General features: G+C 45.2%; 1 protein-coding gene across 1 annotated transcript in view; it reads left to right on the plus strand.

Annotated features, from left to right (window-relative positions):
- The first annotated feature begins 2,922 nt into the window (after window positions 1–2,922).
- The window catches only part of LOC126481176 (voltage-dependent calcium channel subunit alpha-2/delta-3), an 885,717-nt gene continuing 867,766 nt past the window's right edge, over window positions 2,923–20,873 (plus strand). Inside the window, exon 1 of the mRNA XM_050104748.1 lies at window positions 2,923–2,963. The gene's annotated coding sequence lies outside the window, so the exon portion shown is untranslated. The remainder of the gene's footprint in view (window positions 2,964–20,873) is intronic.

The following is a 20,873-nucleotide window of genomic DNA, read 5'->3' on the forward strand; positions in this document are numbered from 1 at the left end:
TTGGGGGACGCAGAGGTGCCGATACAATCGGAAGTTCCATAGACAATTCCAATTTTAATGGATAACTTAGCACCTGAGGTTCGACAACAAGCGTATCGTATCGCCACGATTAATCTCAATACGATAAGAACGGCAGTGAAAATCCAGTTGCTGCGTGAGATGCTTCGTTCTTCGGATGTTGACATTGCTCTGTTGCAAGAAGTGTATATAGCGGCCCTCCCAGTCTTCTACGGTTATGTGACATATACACTCCTGGAAATGGAAAAAAGAACACATTGACACTGGTGTGTCAGACCCACCATACTTGCTCCGGACACTGCGAGAGGGCTGTACAAGCAATGATCACACGCACGGCACAGCGGACACACCAGGAACCGCGGTGTTGGCCGTCGAATGGCGCTAGCTGCGCAGCATTTGTGCACCGCCGCCGTCAGTGTCAGCCAGTTTGCCGTGGCATACAGAGCTCCATCGCAGTCTTTAACACTGGTAGCATGCCGCGACAGCGTGGACGTGAATCGTATGTGCAGTTGACGGACTTTGAGCGAGGGCGTATAGTGGGCATGCGGGATGCCGGGTGGACGTACCGCCGAATTGCTCAACACGTGGGGCGTGAGGTCTCCACAGTACATCGGTGTTGTCGCCAGTGGTCGGCGGAAGGTGCACGTGCCCGTCGACCTGGGACCGGACCGCAGCGACGCACGGATGCACGCCAAGACCGTAGGATCCTACGCAGTGCCGTAGGGGACCGCACCGCCACTTCCCAGCAAATTAGGGACACTGTTGCTCCTCGGGTATCGGCGAGGACCATTCGCAACCGTCTCCATGAAGCTGGGCTACGGTCCCGCACACCGTTAGGCCGTCTTCCGCTCGCGCCCCAACATCGTGCAGCCCGCCTCCAGCGGTGTCGCGACAGGCGTGAATGGAGGGACGAATGGAGACGTGTCGTCTTCAGTGATGAGAGTCGCTTCTGCCTTGGTGCCAATGATGGTCGTATGCGTGTTTGGCGCCGTGCAGGTGAGCGCCACAATCAGGCCTGCATACGACCGAGGCACACAGGGCCAACACCCGGCATCATGGTGTGGGGAGCGATCGCCTACACTGGCCGTACACCACTGGTGATCGTCGAGGGGACACTGAATAGTGCACGGTACATCCAAACCGTCATCGAACCCATCGTTCTACCATTCCTAGACCGGCAAGGGAACTTGCTGTTCCAACAGGACAATGCACGTCCGCATGTATCCCGTGCCACCCAACGTGCTCTAGAAGGTGTAAGTCAACTACCCTGGCCAGCAAGATCTCCGGATCTGTCCCCCATTGAGCATGTTTGGGACTGGATGAAGCGTCGTCTCACGCGGTCTGCACGTCCAGCACGAACGCTGGTCCAACTGAGGCGCCAGGTGGAAATGGCATGGCAAGCCGTTCCACAGGACTACATCCAGCATCTCTACGATCGTCTCCATGGGAGAATAGCAGCCTGCATTGCTGCGAAAGGTGGATATACACTGTACTAGTGCCGACATTGTGCATGCTCTGTTGCCTGTGTCTATGTGCCTGTGGTTCTGTCAGTGTGATCATGTGATGTATCTGACCCCAGGAATGTGTCAATAAAGTTTCCACTTCCTGGGACAATGAATTCACGGTGTTCTTATTTCAATTTCCAGGAGTGTATTTCACCGGCGGTACGGCAGTACTAGTGTGTGACGGAATTGCCTTTAACTGTGTGCTCCACCCCAAAGACCAAGTCCCACATTTCTCGACTTCTCAAGAACTTCGGCTAATGTTTCGAGATCTGCCTCTTACCGATACTTGGAATAAAATGTATGGTGACCGTCCTGGACCCACATACCTTACTAGTCGCTCAGCCAGTCGCCTAGGCCGCATTTATGTCTCACGAGCGGTTCTAGGCGCTACAGTCTGGAACCGCGCAACCGCTACGGTCGCAGGTTCGAATCCTGATTCGGGCATGGATGTGTGTGATGTCCTTAGGTTAGTTAGGTTTAAGTAGTTCTAAGTTCTAGGGGACTGATGACCTAAGAAGTTAAGTCCCATAGTGCTCAGAGCCATTTGAACCATTTTTTTAAAAAGATATTTGAGTATTAAGCAAAACAAGAACTGTGTTCTTGGAAAGAGGAGGATACTCTTTAATTCATTATTATATTCCTCAAGCACGGGAACAGAGCTTAAAATTCCATTACGGTGAAGATTAACAATTTAACTTGAGATAGCGAGATAACAGAGGTAGCAATAAACAGTTTTGAAAATTAATTACTTAATTTAACTATTCCACTACGTAGCCTTCTACCGTCGTACACACACACACACACACACACACACACACACACACACACAGCTGCGGAAACCCATGCGTCCTTGCACGCACAATCCACTTACGTAGTGGACCTCAAACGTCTAATGACAATGTGTTTTTCTCTGGGAAGCGGTTGTGTTTGCAAGAGAAATAAGAGGGCGTAGTTAAGACAACGGACATTCTCTCTTTCCACCCCCGGAATAGCCACTGAAACAGAACAAGCAGTGAAGAATATCGGCGGCCAGTACCTTCTGCCACGCACGGGGGCAGTGATTTACGGCGTGCAGATGTAAATGTAAATGGAAGGATAAGTGAAGAAATGGAGTAAAATGACAATAGAGGAAGTGTGGGAAGGGGCGCCCTTGCGCATGCGCGCGAGCGGAGGCTGGCTGGCGGCGGCGACGGCGGCGGCGGTCCCGGGCGGCGGCGGCAGCGCCAGTCGAGCGGCGGCCCCCGCGCAGAACACGTCACGCCGGCAGCCCGTTGCCGCCCCCGCCGCCACCGCCTCCGCCTCCGCCCCGCCGCCCCCGCCGCCGCTCTCCGCGTCTCGCGCCATGGCGGCCGCGCGCTCCCCGGCGCCCGCGCTGCTGCTCGTGCTCGCCGTGCTCGCGCGGACCTCCCTCGAGCAGGACGAGGACATCCCGCACAACGAGTAAGCCAAGCCAGCCGCCTCCAGCGCCGCGCCGCGCCTAGCTTCGCCGCCGTCGGCCATCTTGCCGGGGGCGGCAGCGGCCGCTGCTGGCGCCACACGGGGGCTTCCGCGCTGCGGCAAGCGAGCAGCAGCCGCCGCGCCGCTGCCGGCGATACATTCCAGAGGGAGGCGTCTACTGTGCAACCAGTGGCCCTCATGCCCTCCTTATCCACTGGCCACTGTCCAGTTTCCGGCTCCGACCCTGGACATTTTCACATCCCTAACCAAGTGATCAGCTCTTACATTGCTCACTCTTCGCGATGGTCGACATCACGCCTATTGAAGAATTCTGCAGCGGAGTGTGCGATGTTTTGAAACTTCTTGGCAATTTGAAACCAAGTGCTGGACCGGGATTCGAACCAGGAACTTTTGCGTTTCGTGGGTAGTGCTCTTACTGACGGACTATCCGGGCACGACTCACGACATGCGCCCACAGGCAATGTCCTTTCTTCCAGAATTGCTAGTCTCGCAAGATATGTAGGAGAACTTCTGTGAAGTTTGGAAAGTAGGGGAGCAGTACTGATGGTAGCAAAGCTGTGTGGATTGGCTGTGAGGCGTGCCTGGATATCTCAGTCAGTGAGAGAATTGGTTGTAGAACATGAAGGCACTAAGTTCGATTCCTGGTACGGCAAACAATTTTAATGTCCCAGTAAGTGTCATCAGTTTCTGGATTGCACTTATTAGATTTCTAAACAGTCTTAATTTCCAGTGATTATTTTTATTTCATAGCTCGTTTAAACTTTTAGTAAGCTCACACACCGTTGTAATAACAAAACTCAGTACTCAATAACCGTCAAATTACCAAAAAAATTATAAAAATTAAAAAGTCAAGACTGATGAGGTGTTCTCAAAAGCCGCTTAGATATATGAAGGTGCTTTATTGGCGCTTTCACAGCGGTATCATCAGGTTTATCTGTCAGGAGCAAAAATCACTGTCTGAAATTTTTGAAATGGTAGAAATACAGGAAGTTGGTTATGTTTAGATATCGTTCCCCATCGTATAGCGGAAGGATGACTCGACTTAACATACTGTCCACGACGAACTCAACGGAGAGCGAAGTGCAAGTACGGAGTGGAAAAAGGTGGGCGGGAATTCGGCCATGACCTTTTCAAAATAACAGTCGTGGATTTCTATTGAACGATTTAGGAAATCACAGAAAATTGAAATCTGCATCGCCAGAATGGGATCTGAAATCCACTCTTACTGAAAATCTGTAACAAAATCAATCTATCGACGAGCGTTTCACAGTTCTGTATTTCACTAACAAAGAGAGATTGACACATTACAGATTTAACTATAATAGTAAAGCTCTGAAGATGTTCTGTTAATCGCCGAAACCAGTAACGAAGTAAAAATGATCACTGCGATCAAGACTTTTACTGAAGTTGCTACGGTACGTATTATATTTTCGATATAATTCCGTGACACACTATTCCGGCTGTAACACAGGTAGTGATACTTCGCCGCGTGGTTTGCAACACTTTCCTCCTCAAACCCTTTGTCTTCGAGTAATGATTCCATCAGAGACGCAGTCCGGACAATAAAGCCGAAAGGCAATGGGCCGTTACCCACCGAAGAAACCGTACGGTATTCGCTGGATTGATTTAGAGTAAAGGCGGGGAAAAGTAATTACAATAGCTGGCCAGAGCAGCGCGCTGCATTTTACGGAGAGGCTTGCTACTGTGCATTACGTAAGCGCTCGTTCCGACAAGAGTCAAGCAATGTAATTCATCCTCCCACAGATATCTCATGACATTATTTTGACTGTAAAGTCAGCGAATTTTGAGGTTACACAGAGGATTACCAAAGGTCATGTTTCTTTTTTCTCTTCTTTCGTGGATCATTCGTGAATGGCGGAGGAGAGAGGCGAAAGTGGTAGTGATACACGTCGCACGCGCAGTCAGGCGTACGGGGTATAAATGTTGATCTAGATTCACATGACTTTTCCGATTACGTAATATGAGTCACTACCACGGAAGCTACTAAGCCGTCGACGAGTACACGCTGGAAATTTTCCATTTCCGTTGCCGAGCCATCTTCAAAAAAACACGGCTTGTTCCATGAAGTGAGCTCTGGAAAGATGCAGGGAATCAGGCGCGGCAGATCGGACGTTCCTTAATGTTTTGCTAAAGACACAGTGAGAGGTCAGTAATGAGGCGAATGTCGCAGTCACTGTGAGGCGGGGCTGTGTCTTTTCACACAAGTAACACCTTAACTGTCTTTCCGAGGTTGGACGAGCGGCGTTCTACTCCCATCAAGAAAACACTACACAGTGGCGGTAATAGCAACTAGATCTGAGACACGAAAGCGCAGGCATTTATTCCACTCCATACGCTAAAAGCACGCATCCACAAACTTGAAAGAGCCGGCCGAAGTGGCCGTGCGGTTAAAGGCGCTGCAGTCTAGAACCGCAAGACCGCTACGGTCGCAGGTTCGAATCCTGCCTCGGGCATGGTTGTTTGTGATGTCCTTAGGTTAGTTAGGTTTAACTAGTTCTAAGTTCTAGGGGACTAATGATCTCAGCAGTTGAGTCCCATAGTGCTCAGAGCCATTTGAAAAAAAACTTGAAAGAGCGCTCTAGATCAATAACGGTTGGGTGATAAACGAGGAAAAGTTTAGCATATGTGACAATCAATAGCGCCTTTCTCTTCTAAGTCCAAGTGACTGGAATAACACGTAAGAATTACTCGCTGTAGGAGCTAAGAAACATTCTTTAAATGCCGCATGTGACGACTACAGGCTGTAACGGTTTCCGTCCGGAAATGCGCGGAATTGGCATCATACGATACTGTTTCATGAGTGCGTCCGGTATTTTAGACGAACAGTAAATTTCCCTGTCTAGGCTATGTAACATTATTCTTATGGTACAATAGTTTAGCGATACATCTCGTCTCTATCGGCATGTATTTCATGATGTATTAGGGGAAATGGAATACTAACCGTATAATTGCCGGAGTATTCTTTGTTTATATACCTGTAAGGTCACATACCGTTAAAAGGCATTTACTCGAGCGTAGCTCGAATTTTGGCGTCTCGTGTCCGTTCTGGCGTATTGAGTGTTGTATATTCAGACCAGTGAGATAAACTGTGTGACAGGAAATCCTATTCATGGAGGTAACCTGTTTTAATAGAAAACTGTTAGGTTGGTTCAAATGGCTCTGAGCACTATGGGACTTAACTGCTGCGGTCATCAGTCCCCTAGAACTTAGAACTACTTAAACCTAACTAACCTAAGGACATCACACACATCCATGCCCGAGGCAGGATTCGAACCTGCGACCGTAGCGGTCGCGCGGTTCCAGACTGTAGCGCCTTTAACCGCTCGGCCACTCCGGCCGGCGAAAACTGTTAGGATTCACTAGAAGTGATTGTTGGTCTGTGAAGAAGAAAACATTTGAAACTTCCTGGGATATTAAAAGTGTTTGCCGTACTGGGCCTTGAATCTAGAACCTTTACCTTTCACGGGCAAGTTCAGGCTCATTTCTTTTGTTCACCAGTACGGTCGCCCAAGAACCCGCCCGCGAAAAGCTAAGTTGCCAGGTCTGACGCCTGCTCCAGTACACAATTTTAATCTGGCAGAAAGTATGAGATAAGCGCACACTCCGGTGCAGAGTGAAAATTCACTCTGGAAGGAAAAATTAATTCAGGTGAAACTCGGTTTAGCGATGCATTGATCCATAGCGTTATGGTACAAAAGTTGAACACACAGCACTGGGAACACGCCTATAGTTTCAACATCACAGGTTATAAAACACAGGGAAAAAAGAGTCTTTCAAATTACAATGCATATCGATTTTGCGTCGGGCTCTTTTTTCACTTTTCATCGACGTATATCGATTCCTCGCATTCTTTTTTGGTCAGTATTTAATTTTTTTTATTGATATCACGATCGTTACATGCGATGCTGTAATGAATTGTGTCCAATTCGCGCTGCCTTATTTACACGCTAGATTAGCTAATTTTAAAAACACTTATTTACAGTTATAATAAATTTGTATCAGAATGTGACCATCTTCAGACCATTTATTGCATGAGGTAGGCTGTGGCGGTGAACAGCACAGGTGTCATAACTCCACGAACGTCACTCCGTCCACCGCCACCGCTTATCATCACGGTATAAATTGTCTGAAGGATGATCACATTCGACCGAAACCGACAACTATTGTAAACAAATGTTTTAGTGCTGTCGGGTTCCTTTCTAATACATTTTTAAATTACTTTTAGCCAAGCCGCTCTTTCTCCACCAGATGTGTTCTAAAAAATTAGAGATTTGTGAAGTTTTTCAGTAGCAGAAGTGTGATTTGTGATACATCTACATCTACATGCATATTCCGCAAGCCACCTGACGGCGTGTGGCGGAGGGTACCTTGAGTACCTCTATCGGTTCTCCCTTCTATTCCAGTCTCGTATTGTTCGTGGAAAGAAATATCGTCGGTATGCCTCTGTGTGGGCTCTGATCCCTCTGATTTTATCCTCATGGTCTCTTCGCGAGATATGTGTAGGAGGGAGCAATATACTGCCTGACTCCTCGGTGAAGGTATGTTCTCGAAACTTCAAGAAAAGCCCGTACCGAGCTATTGAGTGTCTCTCCTGCAGAGTCTTCCACTGGAGTTTACCTATCATCTCCGTAACGCTTTCGCGATTACTAAATGACCCTGTAACGAAGCGCGCTGCTCTCCGTTGGATCTTCTCCATATCTTCTATCAACCCTATCTGGTACGGATCCCTCACCGCTGAGCAGTATTCAAGCAGTGGGTGAACAGGTGTACTGTAACCTACTTCCTTTGTTTTCGGACTGCATTTCCTTAGGATTCCTCCAATGAATCTCACTGTGGCATCTGCTTTACCGACGATTAATTTTAAATGGTCGTTCCATTTTAAATCACTCCTAAGGCCTACTCCCTGACAATTTATGGAATTAACTGCTTCCAGTTCCTGACCTGCTATATTGTAGCTAAATGATAAAGGATCTTCCTTTCTATGTATTCGCAACACATTACACTTGTCTAAATTGAGATTCAACTGCCTTTCCCTGCACCATGCGTCAGTTCGTTGCAGATCCTCCTACATTTCAGTACAATTTTCCATTGTTACAACCTCTCGATATACTGGAGCATCATCCGCAAAAAGCTTCAGTGAATTCCGATGTTATCCACAAGGTCATTTATACATATTGTGAATAGCAACGGTCCTACGGCACTCCCTGCGGCATATCTGAAATCACGCTTACTTCGGAAGACTTCTCTCCATTGAGAATGACTTTAGTGAACTACGTATCTATAAACACAGCGACAACGCAGTTGTTGTACTTATTCCTCCTTTCGTGGATACAAGAGTAGTGACTATAGGTCGAGTTGAGAATCCGTCTTCTGCCCTATCTCGGCAAAGATGTGGGAGCCGTTTCCCCGGCCTTTTAGATCGTGGCTGTGTGCAGTCCCCTACGAACCTGCGGCAGTGGCCACAGCGCCAGAGGAAGTCGATCGGCGGCTGTGACTTGCTGAACGTTTGCCGCTTTGGGCTGGAAAGCACGCCCGCGCCCCGAGCGTCGAGCCCGGCGGGGCGCTGTCGGTGGCGCCAGCTCCGTGGCGCCAGCGGTGTGGCGCGCATTGATTGACGCCGCTGGCGCCCTCGAGCGGTGCTCCACGGGCCGACGCCGACGCCGACGCCGCCTCCCGCTTCCGGCCCCTGCCTATGTCTCTACACTTCACAAACACTGGGTCACCTGACACGGTCTTCTCGTGTGTCGCACCCTTATCCCAAAACCCACGTCCCCTTCCCCACTTTTTTTTTCTTCTTTTTGGCTAACGGAACTGATATTTGTGACAGCCATGGTTCACTAGTAATGAGGCTGTGTAGGGTGAGCAGCAGGCAACGACTGTTTGTCGTTGACGCTACAGTACAGGGAATGTGTAGTTAGAGTTGCGCTCTGCCAAAACTACGGTTTTGGGAGTACATAAATGACGAAATGAACGGTAGGGATACTGGTAGTATTGACAGTATCAGTAAGGAAAGAAGCATAAATGAATGTGTAAAGGAGAAACAGGGAGCCGAAGACTTCTCATTGTTTTTTGTTTGTTAATCTGTTTGTTTTGCACATAATTAGAACTGCACATCGTTCGATGTTAATCCGCTGCGTATTTTATTAGCCAACAAAATACAAACTGCATTTTTTAAGTAATAAAAATTAGCTGCTCGCGTACCTTCTGAGCTTTTATGTAACCAAAGCAATCACTTTTGATGCAAATACAGTTTAGACGCGCAAACACAAAAAACTATTGCTGTTATTTTGTACTGAAGAGAACTTTCTTCATCATGATCAAAGGCAAGAGTTTCCTGTTATTCTTGACTGGCTTAGCACCAACTTCTTCGCTCGCATAGATTGTATGGCCTGCAGAGTTTTTTTTGTTTTGTTTTCATTTAATCGAATTTTTATGTTGTTTACAAGGTGAAACACTGCCTAAGCTTTTCACGCTAATTAATGCCGTATAAGCATTGTCTTTTCCGAAGGTACTTCTGACCAAGAAGTGATTCTCTTAGCTGAGTCCGAAGTTTTTGTTAATCATGCTTTTTGGGTTCTTGTGGAGATATTTTAATTTGTACTTTCATCCTTTAAGAAATATATCTTTATATCTAACCGAGAAATGACTTATCAGTTTTCATAAGTTTACCTTTAAAAATTTTTATGTTGTAAAGAAATATTTTCTTAAAAATTTTCACTCCCTGTTGCACTCCATTAAGGTAAAAATCAAATAAAAACAGTCTCGATCACAGTTTCAGATGTTTTATTTGTTAGCAACTGGTTTCGGCCGTTCGGACCATCTTGGGAGATCCTCAGAAGTAAGGTTGACAATCTTATTTCTAAGGATTTCGTCCGTCAAAAGCCTGAAGATGGTCTAAGGAAAGGGCCGTAACCGATTGCTATCACATAAAAATTCAGAAAACGCAATCGAGACTGTTTTTATTTGATTTTTAGCATTTTATACTGATCGCTGTGCTCCAGTTACAGAATACTTTCTAAACTTTTAAACTCCCTTAGGGGTTGAGTTTCCAGAAACAGTGAAACACATAATTTTTTTATTTCTAGTTGAGAAGCCAAATTTAAATTTTCATAGATTTTGCTTCAAAAATGCATTTGTAAAAAAATATTGTCATAAAAGGTCTCATCACCTATTTAACTCCCTTAGGTGTTCATTTTCTAAAATCACTGAAACATAGATTTTTTTATTTGTAGGCAAGAAGTCAAATACCATTATTCATAGATGTAGCTTTAAAAATACTTTAGTAGTTCCTTAATAATTACATATTCGAAAAAAAAACGCTTTTACCCACTATTTTACCCCCAATGGGGTTAAATTTCGAAAAATACTGAAACAGGTATTTCTTTATTTCTGACCAAGAAACCAAATACTAATTTTCGTTGGTCTAGCATCAAAATGGCCTTAATAGCGACATTTCTTTAAAGAAACCTCCTTCCCCTATTTCACCCCTTCGGGTTGTAATTTCGAAAAAGCCCTTCTTGAACGACGCGTACAGTACAAGATCCACACCTTCTCCAAATTTCCTGTTTCTCTCCTGAGTGGTTTGGGCAGGGCGATGATGAGTGAGCCAGTAAGTCAGCCAGTCAGTCAGAACATTGCCTTTTATATTTAAAGATAAGTGCGAAAGTTGCTCAACATTAACAGAAAAATGTCTTATATAAGCTCGAGGAAATATTGAAGCGATGTTTGATACGTTTTCTTTGCGTTTTTTCCGTCTTTAATTTTAACTTTTGTTTTGAAGAAACTGCGTTTTCTAGCGCTATATGATAAATCTGTACTTTTATTTTTTTTATTTTTGCAACATCCATCTGTTTCACGTTGCGCATCAACAATTTTCGAACAAAACCCGAATTAAAAATCGACAATTCCCATTTTGTTATAAATATTGTTTATTTTTAAGTAACGGGTAGCTGGATAACCATGTAGAACAAAAATGTTCCTCAGGTTACGTGGCCCCTTATATATCCTCACTGTTTCTAGACAGCTCAACGCTTCCGCTTTCTGGGGGAGTCTAGTAGGAGACTGATCGCATACGCAAACAAAGCGATCGAAATGAGGTAACGCCCGATAGATCTGCAGCCCACCTAACGTACAGGTAACGTGGTTGCGATCTTAACTGACCAAAGGTAGTAGGAAAATTACCGTAGTGTGCCATATCTTACCATAGACTACCATAGCCTACGGCAGTTTTACAACAGCAGTCGTCGTTAACTGATTGTATGAAGTTGCAACATGAGCCGGAAAGAATTTCTATTTGGCATGATGAATAGCAGCTTTTTCTGAATGTGGAAATATGTAAGCGAATGCAAATGAGAGGGAAATAAAATCCCGTCCTGTTCAAATACAGCGTCAGTAGTATACAAGTTGTTTGACTGTAATGAGCACAAACGAAAGGGGCGGGCAGAGGACAAAGAAACAAGCGATCAACCCTAATAAACATAGACCCGGGAACAACTGCACTCATGCCAATGTAACAACATTGATAATGTCTAAGACTACATTTATATCAAAACACCGCAAGTGAGGCATAAATTACATAACGATAAACTGCCCTCATTTGATACTATTATCATTCCGGATGCGTAAGTACTTGTAAACAGCGTTTCGACAAGTTCAAATGGTTCAAATGGCTCTGAGCACTATGGGACATAACATCTGAGGTCATCAGTCCCCTAGAACTTAGAACTACTTAAACCTAACTAACCTAAGGACATCACACACATCCATGCCCGACGCAGGATTCGAACCTGCGACCGTAGCAGTCACGTGGTTCCGGACTGAAGCGCCTAGAACCGCTCGGCCACCACGGCCAGCGTTTCGACAAGTGTCTCGGCCATTGTTCGCCAATACCGTGGCCTCCCAGATCCTCATCTTGAACCCATTGTAAATTGTTTTTTTCTAGGTATATTTAAAAGTTTTGGTATGTTCCAGCCCTCTCGACAATGTCAGTAACCTCCGGAAATACATTGTGAATGTTTTTCGATGCATTGAGAAAACGCCTGGGATGTCTGAACATGTCGATAGAGGGCGTGCTGATGCCTGCCTTCACGTGAGTGGCGCCCATGTGATCACTCAGTGTAGTGTGTTTGTGGATATCTGGTGTTTGCATCATCGGGGGTATTTTCATGTATTGAGTCGTAATACGTCGTATCGGGGACACCATTTGATTCCAGACGCATGTTTACTAAAACTATTTTCTTATTTCATTGCCCTCTGGTTGGTTGGTTGGTTGTTTGGGGAAGGAGACCAGACAGCGTGGTCATCGGTATCATCGGATTAGGGAAGGAAGTCGGCCGTGCCCTTTCAGAGGATCATTGCCCTCTGCTTTGCGTCTTTCGTTCAGATCTATAATACCACCCTGTATATGAAATGAGATCAAATGAATCTAGCATTGCAGGTCGGTTGTAAAAATAGTGACTGGTAGACTTCGCTTTATTGGGAGAATTCTAGGAAAGTGTACCTCACCTATAAAGCAGATCATGTACAGAACACTTGCGCGACCCACTCTTGAATATCCCAGAACATTAAATTCAGAACACGTCAAGAAGTTCTTATTCCTTTATTATGTAAATCGAAGATGGAGGGGAGAGAAAAGAAAGAATGAGGAAGGAACTGACCATATTAGCCGCATCGGGACTTTAAGTGGAATCAGCAGCGGCTACTGAAAATATGTGCCGCACTCGGATTCGAGGATTCGAAAATGGGATCTCTGGCTTACGAGGCAGTTGGATTAACCACTGCGGCACCCAGACACAGTGTTCATAGCAAATGCGCGGATTATCTCGGACCGATACCCGGCCGACCCACATTCCCACGTAGAGCCACCACTTAACTGTAATCTCCAGCCATGTCTCCTTGCTCTCTAATTTTAGATTCCCACTGGTGGTCGAACATAAATGTGCAACTACATTGACTGGTGTGGATGCATATACCATCGAGGTGTATCATATATATAGAGAGTGGTGTCTGTTCTTCCAGACATGTCCAAAAGAACAGATACCACACATTCATATAATATTATTCCTTCCCGCATATGTCTCGCAACAAGACCACGACAGTAATACTGCAGATATTTTGGGTATATGAAGGCATGCTGTTCGTCTGCCTTCCTGCTCGCTGCCCACGACTGTAATCAGAAGGGGGGGGGGGGGACATGATACCAATTGACTAGTACCCACCATGAAAGAGCATACAGACAGCTTCCGGAGTAAGCAGATGCAGATAAATGGTGGTCTCTGGACAATGAAGACAGCAGAGATGCTCAAGTAGTTCAGTGTCTTGCCGCCTCACAATCACTACAGGAAAACTTACATGCATGAATGAATTATTCTGGTAATGTGCAGTGAAAGGAAAGCGAGTACGAATTGCGAGAAGTGCAGCGTCCAACTGCAGTTCAACAGAATTAATCTCACACACCGATAGGCTGAAGCATTATGATCACTGCCCAAGGCGACACTGAATGCCGCGTGCTGCCATTGCGGATACGTTATACAGCAAGTAAAGTACGAGGCGTGTTTTTTAAGTAAGGTCTGTTTGAACATAAGTACACCACGAAAGGTTATTTCAAAAAAGTAAATTTATTATCAGAAATTACATACTTCACTCTATTTTTCGTCATAGTTGGCAAGTTTGTTCAAACATGTAGTATCATACCTGTCAACCAATTTTAAAATGCCCTCTTTATAAAAACTTGCCGCCTACTCCGATAACCAAGAGTTCACTGCCGTTTTCAGGTCGTCGTCGTCATTGTAACGATTGCCGCTGACGTATTGTTTGAGGTGGAGGAATAGATAGTAATCGCTCGGCGCAAGATCAGGACTGTAGGGTGGGTGGTCTAAAACTTCCCAGGCAAAACTGTCTAATAAATCGCGGGTCTGACCTGCAGTGTGCGGTCTTGCATTGTCATGGAGAAGGACAATTCCCTTTGTCAGCATGGCGCTTCTTTTGTTTTGAATTGCTCTGCGTAGCTTTCTCAGGGATTGACAGTATGCTTCTGCATTGATAGTGGTTCCTCATTGCATGAAGTCGAACAACAAAACACCGTGCCTATCCCAAAACACCGACGACATGATTTTGCGCTGGGTCTGTTTGGCCTTCACCTTTACAGGCGAGTGTGTGTGTCCCCATTCCATGCTGTGTTGTTTCTTTTCGGGCGTGATATGCGATACCCATGTCTCGTCTCCAGTTACGATCTCACTCAAGAAGCCGTCACCTTCTTCGTGATAACGAGTCAAGAACTTGATCGCACAATCAAATGTTTGGTTTTTGTGGTCCTCTGTTAGGAGTCTTGGGACCCAACGGGAGCACAGTTTCCTAAACTTTAGATGCTCAGAAACAATGTTGTAAAGCACTGATCTCGACACGCCAGGAAATCATTTTGAGGGACTTGTTATTGTGAAGCGACTGTTCTCACGAATCCTCGCTTCAATTGAAGCCGCCAAATCATCTGTAATCAAAGAAGGGCGACCGGAGCGGTTCTCATCATGGACGGTGTCATGACCATCTTTGAATTCTCGTACCCACCTACGCACATTGCTTTCACTCATAGCAGATTCACTGTACACTTCGCAAATCTGTCGATGAATTTCTACAGCAGACAGTTTCCTTGCTGACAAAAACCGTATCACTGAGCGAACCTCAAACGATGTGGGCGATTTGATAGTCTTAAACATTTTGAAAGCACAGAACAGAACCGTACATGTTAGCTACAGAGCTGAAACTGAGCAGAGCTGTTCTCGAGGCATGCCGGTACACGACGCACCCGTTCGTTGCGGTATGCAAGCGAACTAATAGTGTCTACAACAAAACGGACCTTACTTATAAAAAACACGCCTCGTATATAACTGGAGCAGATCGAATGTGGAATCATTCTAGCCACGTTACGGGGCGCAAATGGGGAAAGCCACTGACAGAAGCGACTTTGACAAAGGTCTTGGGAACGAGCATGACGGAAACGGCGAAGCTGGTCCGCTGTTCGCGTCCTACTGTCGTGACCACAAATGCAAAGTGGCTGAAGGGCGATGAAACCATGAGAAGCTGACAAGGAATTGGATGTCTGCCTCCTTGTCATAGGACATGAACTGATCCTTGGCCGGCCGAAGTGGCCGTGCGGTTAAAGGCGCTGCGGTCTGGAACCGCAAGACCGCTACGGTCGCAGGTTCGAATCCTGCCTCGGGCATGGATGTTTGTGATGTCCTTAGGTTAGTTAGGTTTAACTAGTTCTAAGTTCTAGGGGACTAATGACCTCAGCAGTTGAGTCCCATAGTGCTCAGAGCCATTTGAACCATTTGAACTGATCCTTGAACGCAGAATACAGGCGATCCGTAATAGATCGCATTATGGAGTACAATTCTGGTTGAGGCGCAAGCACACTATCCAGTCCATGTTGCTGAACGTGGCGCTCCCCAGCGGACCATCCCTACATGGGCCCATGTTGACCCAGCGGCATCATCAGTTATGGTTACAGCGGGTCCATGGATTCATGAGGTTGTCTGCATACCCGTACACGTCCAACAGTCCAATGTCGGTGTTGACGGGCTCAGGAGAGGCGTAAAGCTTTGTGCCGCGCAGTCATCAAGGCTACACGAGTGCGCCTTCGCCTCCGAAAACCCATATCGATGATGTTTCGTTGAATGGTTCGCACGCTGACACTTAATTGATGGCCCAGCATTGAAGTGTGCAGCAATATGCGGAAGTGTTGCACGTCTGTCAGGTTGAACGATTATATTCACAGTCCGGAACCGAGCGACTGCTATGGTCGCGGGTTCGAATCCTGCGTCGGGCATGGCTGTGTGTAATGTCCTTAGGTTAGTTAGGTTTAAGTAGTTTTTGGTTCTAGGGGACTGATAACCTCAGATGTTAAGTCCCATAGTGCTCGGAGCCATTTGAAACATTTTGATTCTCTTCAGTCATCGTTCGTCCCGTTCTTGCAAGATCTTTTTCCAGCCGCAGCGATATTGGAGATTTGATGTTTACCGGATTCCTCGTACTCACGGAACACCCATGAAAACGTCGTACGGGGAAAATTGCCACTTCATCGCTACCTTGGAAATGCTGTGCCCCATCGCTCGTGCGACTATGACACCACGTTCAAACTCACTTAAATCTTGATCACGTGTCATTGTAGCAGCAGTAACCGATCTAGCAGGTGCACCAGGCACTTGTTGTCTTTTATAGGCGTTTCCGACTACAGCGCCGTGTTCTGCCTGTTTACAAATCTCTGTATTTGAATACGCATGCATATTCCAGTTTATTTGGCGCTTCAGTGCAAAAACTGCTATTAGAAAGTAATACAGTAACCAGCAACAACAGATACTACTTTTTATAATGGAGTTCTAAGATTCTAAGTTTCTGGAAACAACTTGCCATAAATTTAGGTATATTTTATGAATGCACGATTTTAATTTGTTAGGGTTACAGTTCTAACAATTATTCAAGGTATAATATATGTTTAAGTTATAATTTATTCTTAAACAAACGATTCAATAGTAAAAATAAAGGAATAATGCTGTTAAGAGAACTGGTGTGTAATTTTGCCCCATCGGGTAGCCAAAATGACAAGTTGACAACATTTTTTAAACTGTGAATTCATAGAGAAACTAATTATTTTATACTGAATTCTTTACGCACATCCTATTCTACAATGTCTGTCTAATGTAAAATTGTTTTTAATTTTAATTATCCTACATGAGTTATAAAAGACAGTTTACATTTTAGTGTCTCATTATGGGCCTCTTTCCCCTACTTATTCTAAATGGGACATTCATCTGGGGTCCGCAGCTCGTGGTCGTGCGGTAGCGTTCTCGCTTCCCACGCCCGGGTTCCCGGGTTCGATTTCCGGCGGGGTCAGGGATTTTCTCTGCCTCGTGATGACTGGCTGTTGTGTGATGTTCTTAGGTTAGTTAGGTTTAAGTAGTTCTAAGTTCTAGGGGACTGATGACCATAGATGTTAAGTCCCATAGTGCTCAGAGCCATTTGAACCATTCATCCGGGGTTCCAAAGAACCTGTGATAGTAATCAAAGGCGACATGACAACTGTGCATCGTGAACATTATTGCGTACTATCTGCATCCTTTCAGGCTAGATGTTTTTACTGACGGCGACGGCATCTTTCAGCAGGATAACTCTCTATGTCACAAGGCCAGACTCGCGCTGCAGTGAGCAGGCTGCTCCCACAAACCCCCAGTATGAGAACTGTGTGGCCAGTGTGCAGACATCTGATTTCACATACCTCTAGAAATCTAATAAGACTTGTGAAATCCATGCCACGAGAATCGCTGCTGTATTGCGTTCCAAAGGTGGATCAACATGCTATCAGGCAGGTGTTCAGAGTGTTTTAGAGGTTGAATAAGGTGGTCACATGCGTGACTGTAAGTATGAAAAATATTGATGTTCAACTATTCTGTACGCGTATGTACAAATCTCTTCGACTCACACACACCAGTCACGCTTCTATTAGCATCAGCCTGTGTTCCAGATACGTTGGTACCTGATGAGGACAATACACTATCTTTGCCCGGCTACCTGTTAATGATGCAAACGTACGTTAAAATAAAAACCGACTGTGAACGTAAATATACATGGGTTCCGTCCTATGGGTCGTCAAGCGAATTTTCTATGCTGTTTCGCCGGATATTTACAATTCAGTTTTTGCAGTGTGTAGCTGGAGTCAACCTAAACAAATACGACTCAGCGCTTTTGTTGCGACGCCCAGAGCCAATGGAAACCGTTGGTTTGTTCCCTGTTACGAGGGAAAGGTTTTTATAGCGGCATTTTACGTGCCCATTCGATTGAGCATTTCCACGTTGTGTGGCCATAATGTCAGTAGTTGCTTCGCAAATCCTGAGGGTATTTTTGTTCCCTCGTTACAACTACAAGAAAATGTGTGTTTTCCTCTTCAGTCGTATTTCGCTTTATTGAAGTAAAGCATCATCAGTGGTGGCAATTTCTGGTTGGTTTTTTGCCGTCTGCTAGCACGTGCAACAGCCGAAGAACGCGTTTGACGTCATTGTCTCCCGCACACTACTCGAATTTGCACGCGCAACAACCTGGCCAACGACCTGACTGGCTAACTTCAATGATAATTATATTGGAAAAGGCGCAACGTATCGAATATTTTTCCTAACTACTGTTTCTCAGCACAACCTACCCTGCAGCACCGTTACAATAGTCTAATGAACTTACACACATTGCGACAAATAAATTAAAAATGACAGTAACTACTGGAAATATAAACTAAAGGAACAGGTATCTATTTTGTACATTGCACGTTTTTGCACAAACGCAGGTCACTGTGCGCCAGACATTCGACTGCATCGGTTGTGAGGTCGTGGCTCCCTTGTAACGCACCCTGAAGAATTATCGCGGGCAAACCACGGCCAGGTGAGCGATCTTTTGCTCTTTTGCTCCACATCGGCCGCACTGGGGTCGTTATGAAGTTCCCCAGTGAGACAGGGTCTTGTTGCAGATACCATGTTAATGTTGCGCCACTGCCTGAGAAAATTCTGGTACCTTCAATAAGTGGTGCCGAGACAAGTTAACGAAACGAAATATGTAATCCCTCATTTACCCAATCAGTTGTATGTGATTAACACAATTATGTCATAATGAACGAAGGAACGTCTCTGTTACTTGTAATTCCTTTGATTAGAAAGCGCAACAGAATCGCGAGTAAAGCCGCAACACCACAAGCACGAGAAACTGACAGTAGCACAGCGATGATTCACATTTAGAAGGAACTATTCAAATTCAGATGGCTCTAAGCACTATGGGACTTAACATCTGAGGTCATCAGTCCCCTTGACATTGAACTACTTAAAGCTAACTAACCTAAGGACATCACACACATCCATGCCCGAGGCAGGATTCGAACCTGCGACCGTAGCAGCAGCGCGGTTCCGGACTGAAGTGCCTAGAACCGCTCGGCCACAGCGGCCGGCAGAAGGAACTATGGAGACCTCAAATACATTTGTAAAGGAATCTATACTACTGATGGGTACTTACCTCATTTGTACTATCTCTGGATTTATATTCTAGTTTTTCCCTCATGTAATTAGTCTAAAAGGCACTTGAGTTTTAATAACGATATATTTTTCGGGAGCATGGGCAACTGCTGCTCGAAAATGACATCCCCATTTGCCTGATAGTGATAGGCCTTTGATTTAATTCTACAGAGACAGAGATGGTTTTCATATACTCGGATAAACTCCTCCGGGAATTCGCGACTGATTTGCCTCAGGTCGCTCGATATGGTGCTGCTACAAAGTCTGCCTCGCTGCTGACGTTTGCTTGCACAAGTCTGCACAAATTTGGCACATACGCTCAGCCATGTGTTTTTTGCTGTTCTTGCCCTAAGTTATGTAACTGAAAAACGATCATACCACAAGCAGTTTTTACAGAACACATGATTGATCACGTTTGTTCTACAGGTGGTCAAACATGCACCAAATACTGTATCAAACATGCTCATCAAGTTACTGGTCATTAGCAGAGATATTGCCGAAACATCGCTCAAAAAAGGACTCTTGCCATTGCCATCCTTTTCACCCCTCGAAAGTGTGGCGCCTTCGCTGGTGTTTGCTTATCCATAGTGATGCGGCAAACGAACCAATTAATACGAGATCCAAGTTAAGACAGGTTATTGCTTCACTTGAAGAAAATAATTTAAAAATACGTTAATAAGAAAACTGAAAAACCTACGTGTCTGTCTATGTGAACACGCTGACCTCCAAGACTACTAGATAGATTTTCATGGGGTTTCACAGGTAGCTTTAACGTGGCTTGGAGTAACATATAGGCATTAATTCACCTAAATCCGATCACGAAAAAAATTGTATTGTAATACAAAGATTTAGGAGTCTGCTCGGCTTAGTAGTTCGCATGTTTACCTTAATGACGGCGTAGTACACCAAAGAAGGAATAAATGGCGCTGTTAGTTTCCTACACCAAAGAGCCAATAGATGGCGCTGTTAGTTTTTCTACCTCACAGTTAAAAGTATATTCGGAAGTTACCGTTAGTGACAGAATTAAGCGCACAATGTTATCTTTGTGATTACCAACTAACATTGAACTTATTGAATTTACTTGGCTAGAACACTTTGCTTTGTGTATTAAAACTTGCTATACTTCTTTCGATAGTTTTCAGTTGCCGGCCGGAGTGGCCGTGCGGTTCTAGGTGCTACAGTCTGGAACCGCGAGACCGCTACGATCGCAGGTTCGAATCCTGCCTCGGGCATGGATGTGTGTGATGTCCTTAGGTTAGTTAGGTTTAAGTAGTTCTGAGTTCTGGGGGACTGATGACCTCAGTAGTTAAGTCCCATAGTGCTCCGAGCCATTTGAACCATTTGATAGTTTTCAGTTATATTTGACATCTTGGGTAGGAGAAACAAAGTTTTTACAAAGTGATCGTGTGAGCGTTCTGTTTTTACCACTGAGTTGCGGAACCCCAAAAGGCGACGGTGGGCAAAGGCTAGCACTTAACAGGAAACACTTCCTAAAGTTCTGAGAAATTATGCTTATTTGGTCACTGACTAACTTTCGTCTTTTGGGGCCAGTTTCGCCTCGCAACTCAATCTCGTAAAAAACAGATAAAATGACTTGCGACTTACGGAGATGTGGTTTATACAGAAGGTACAAAAGATATAATAAAATGATGACATCACATAGGAAAGTGTCACACAGATAGTTGCAATAACTAAAGCAGGTAATAAATTTTTTATGTGGAGATGGATTTAACAATGATGAAGAATAAAGCTGAATTTATAATTTCAGTCTAGTACTTGTTAGTAAGGCCAACGGGCTTGCAGTAGTGGTAACACTGGTTCACGTTAATTC

Source organism: Schistocerca serialis, chromosome 5 (genome assembly GCF_023864345.2).
Source record: "Schistocerca serialis cubense isolate TAMUIC-IGC-003099 chromosome 5, iqSchSeri2.2, whole genome shotgun sequence".
NCBI lineage: Eukaryota > Metazoa > Arthropoda > Insecta > Orthoptera > Acrididae > Schistocerca > Schistocerca serialis.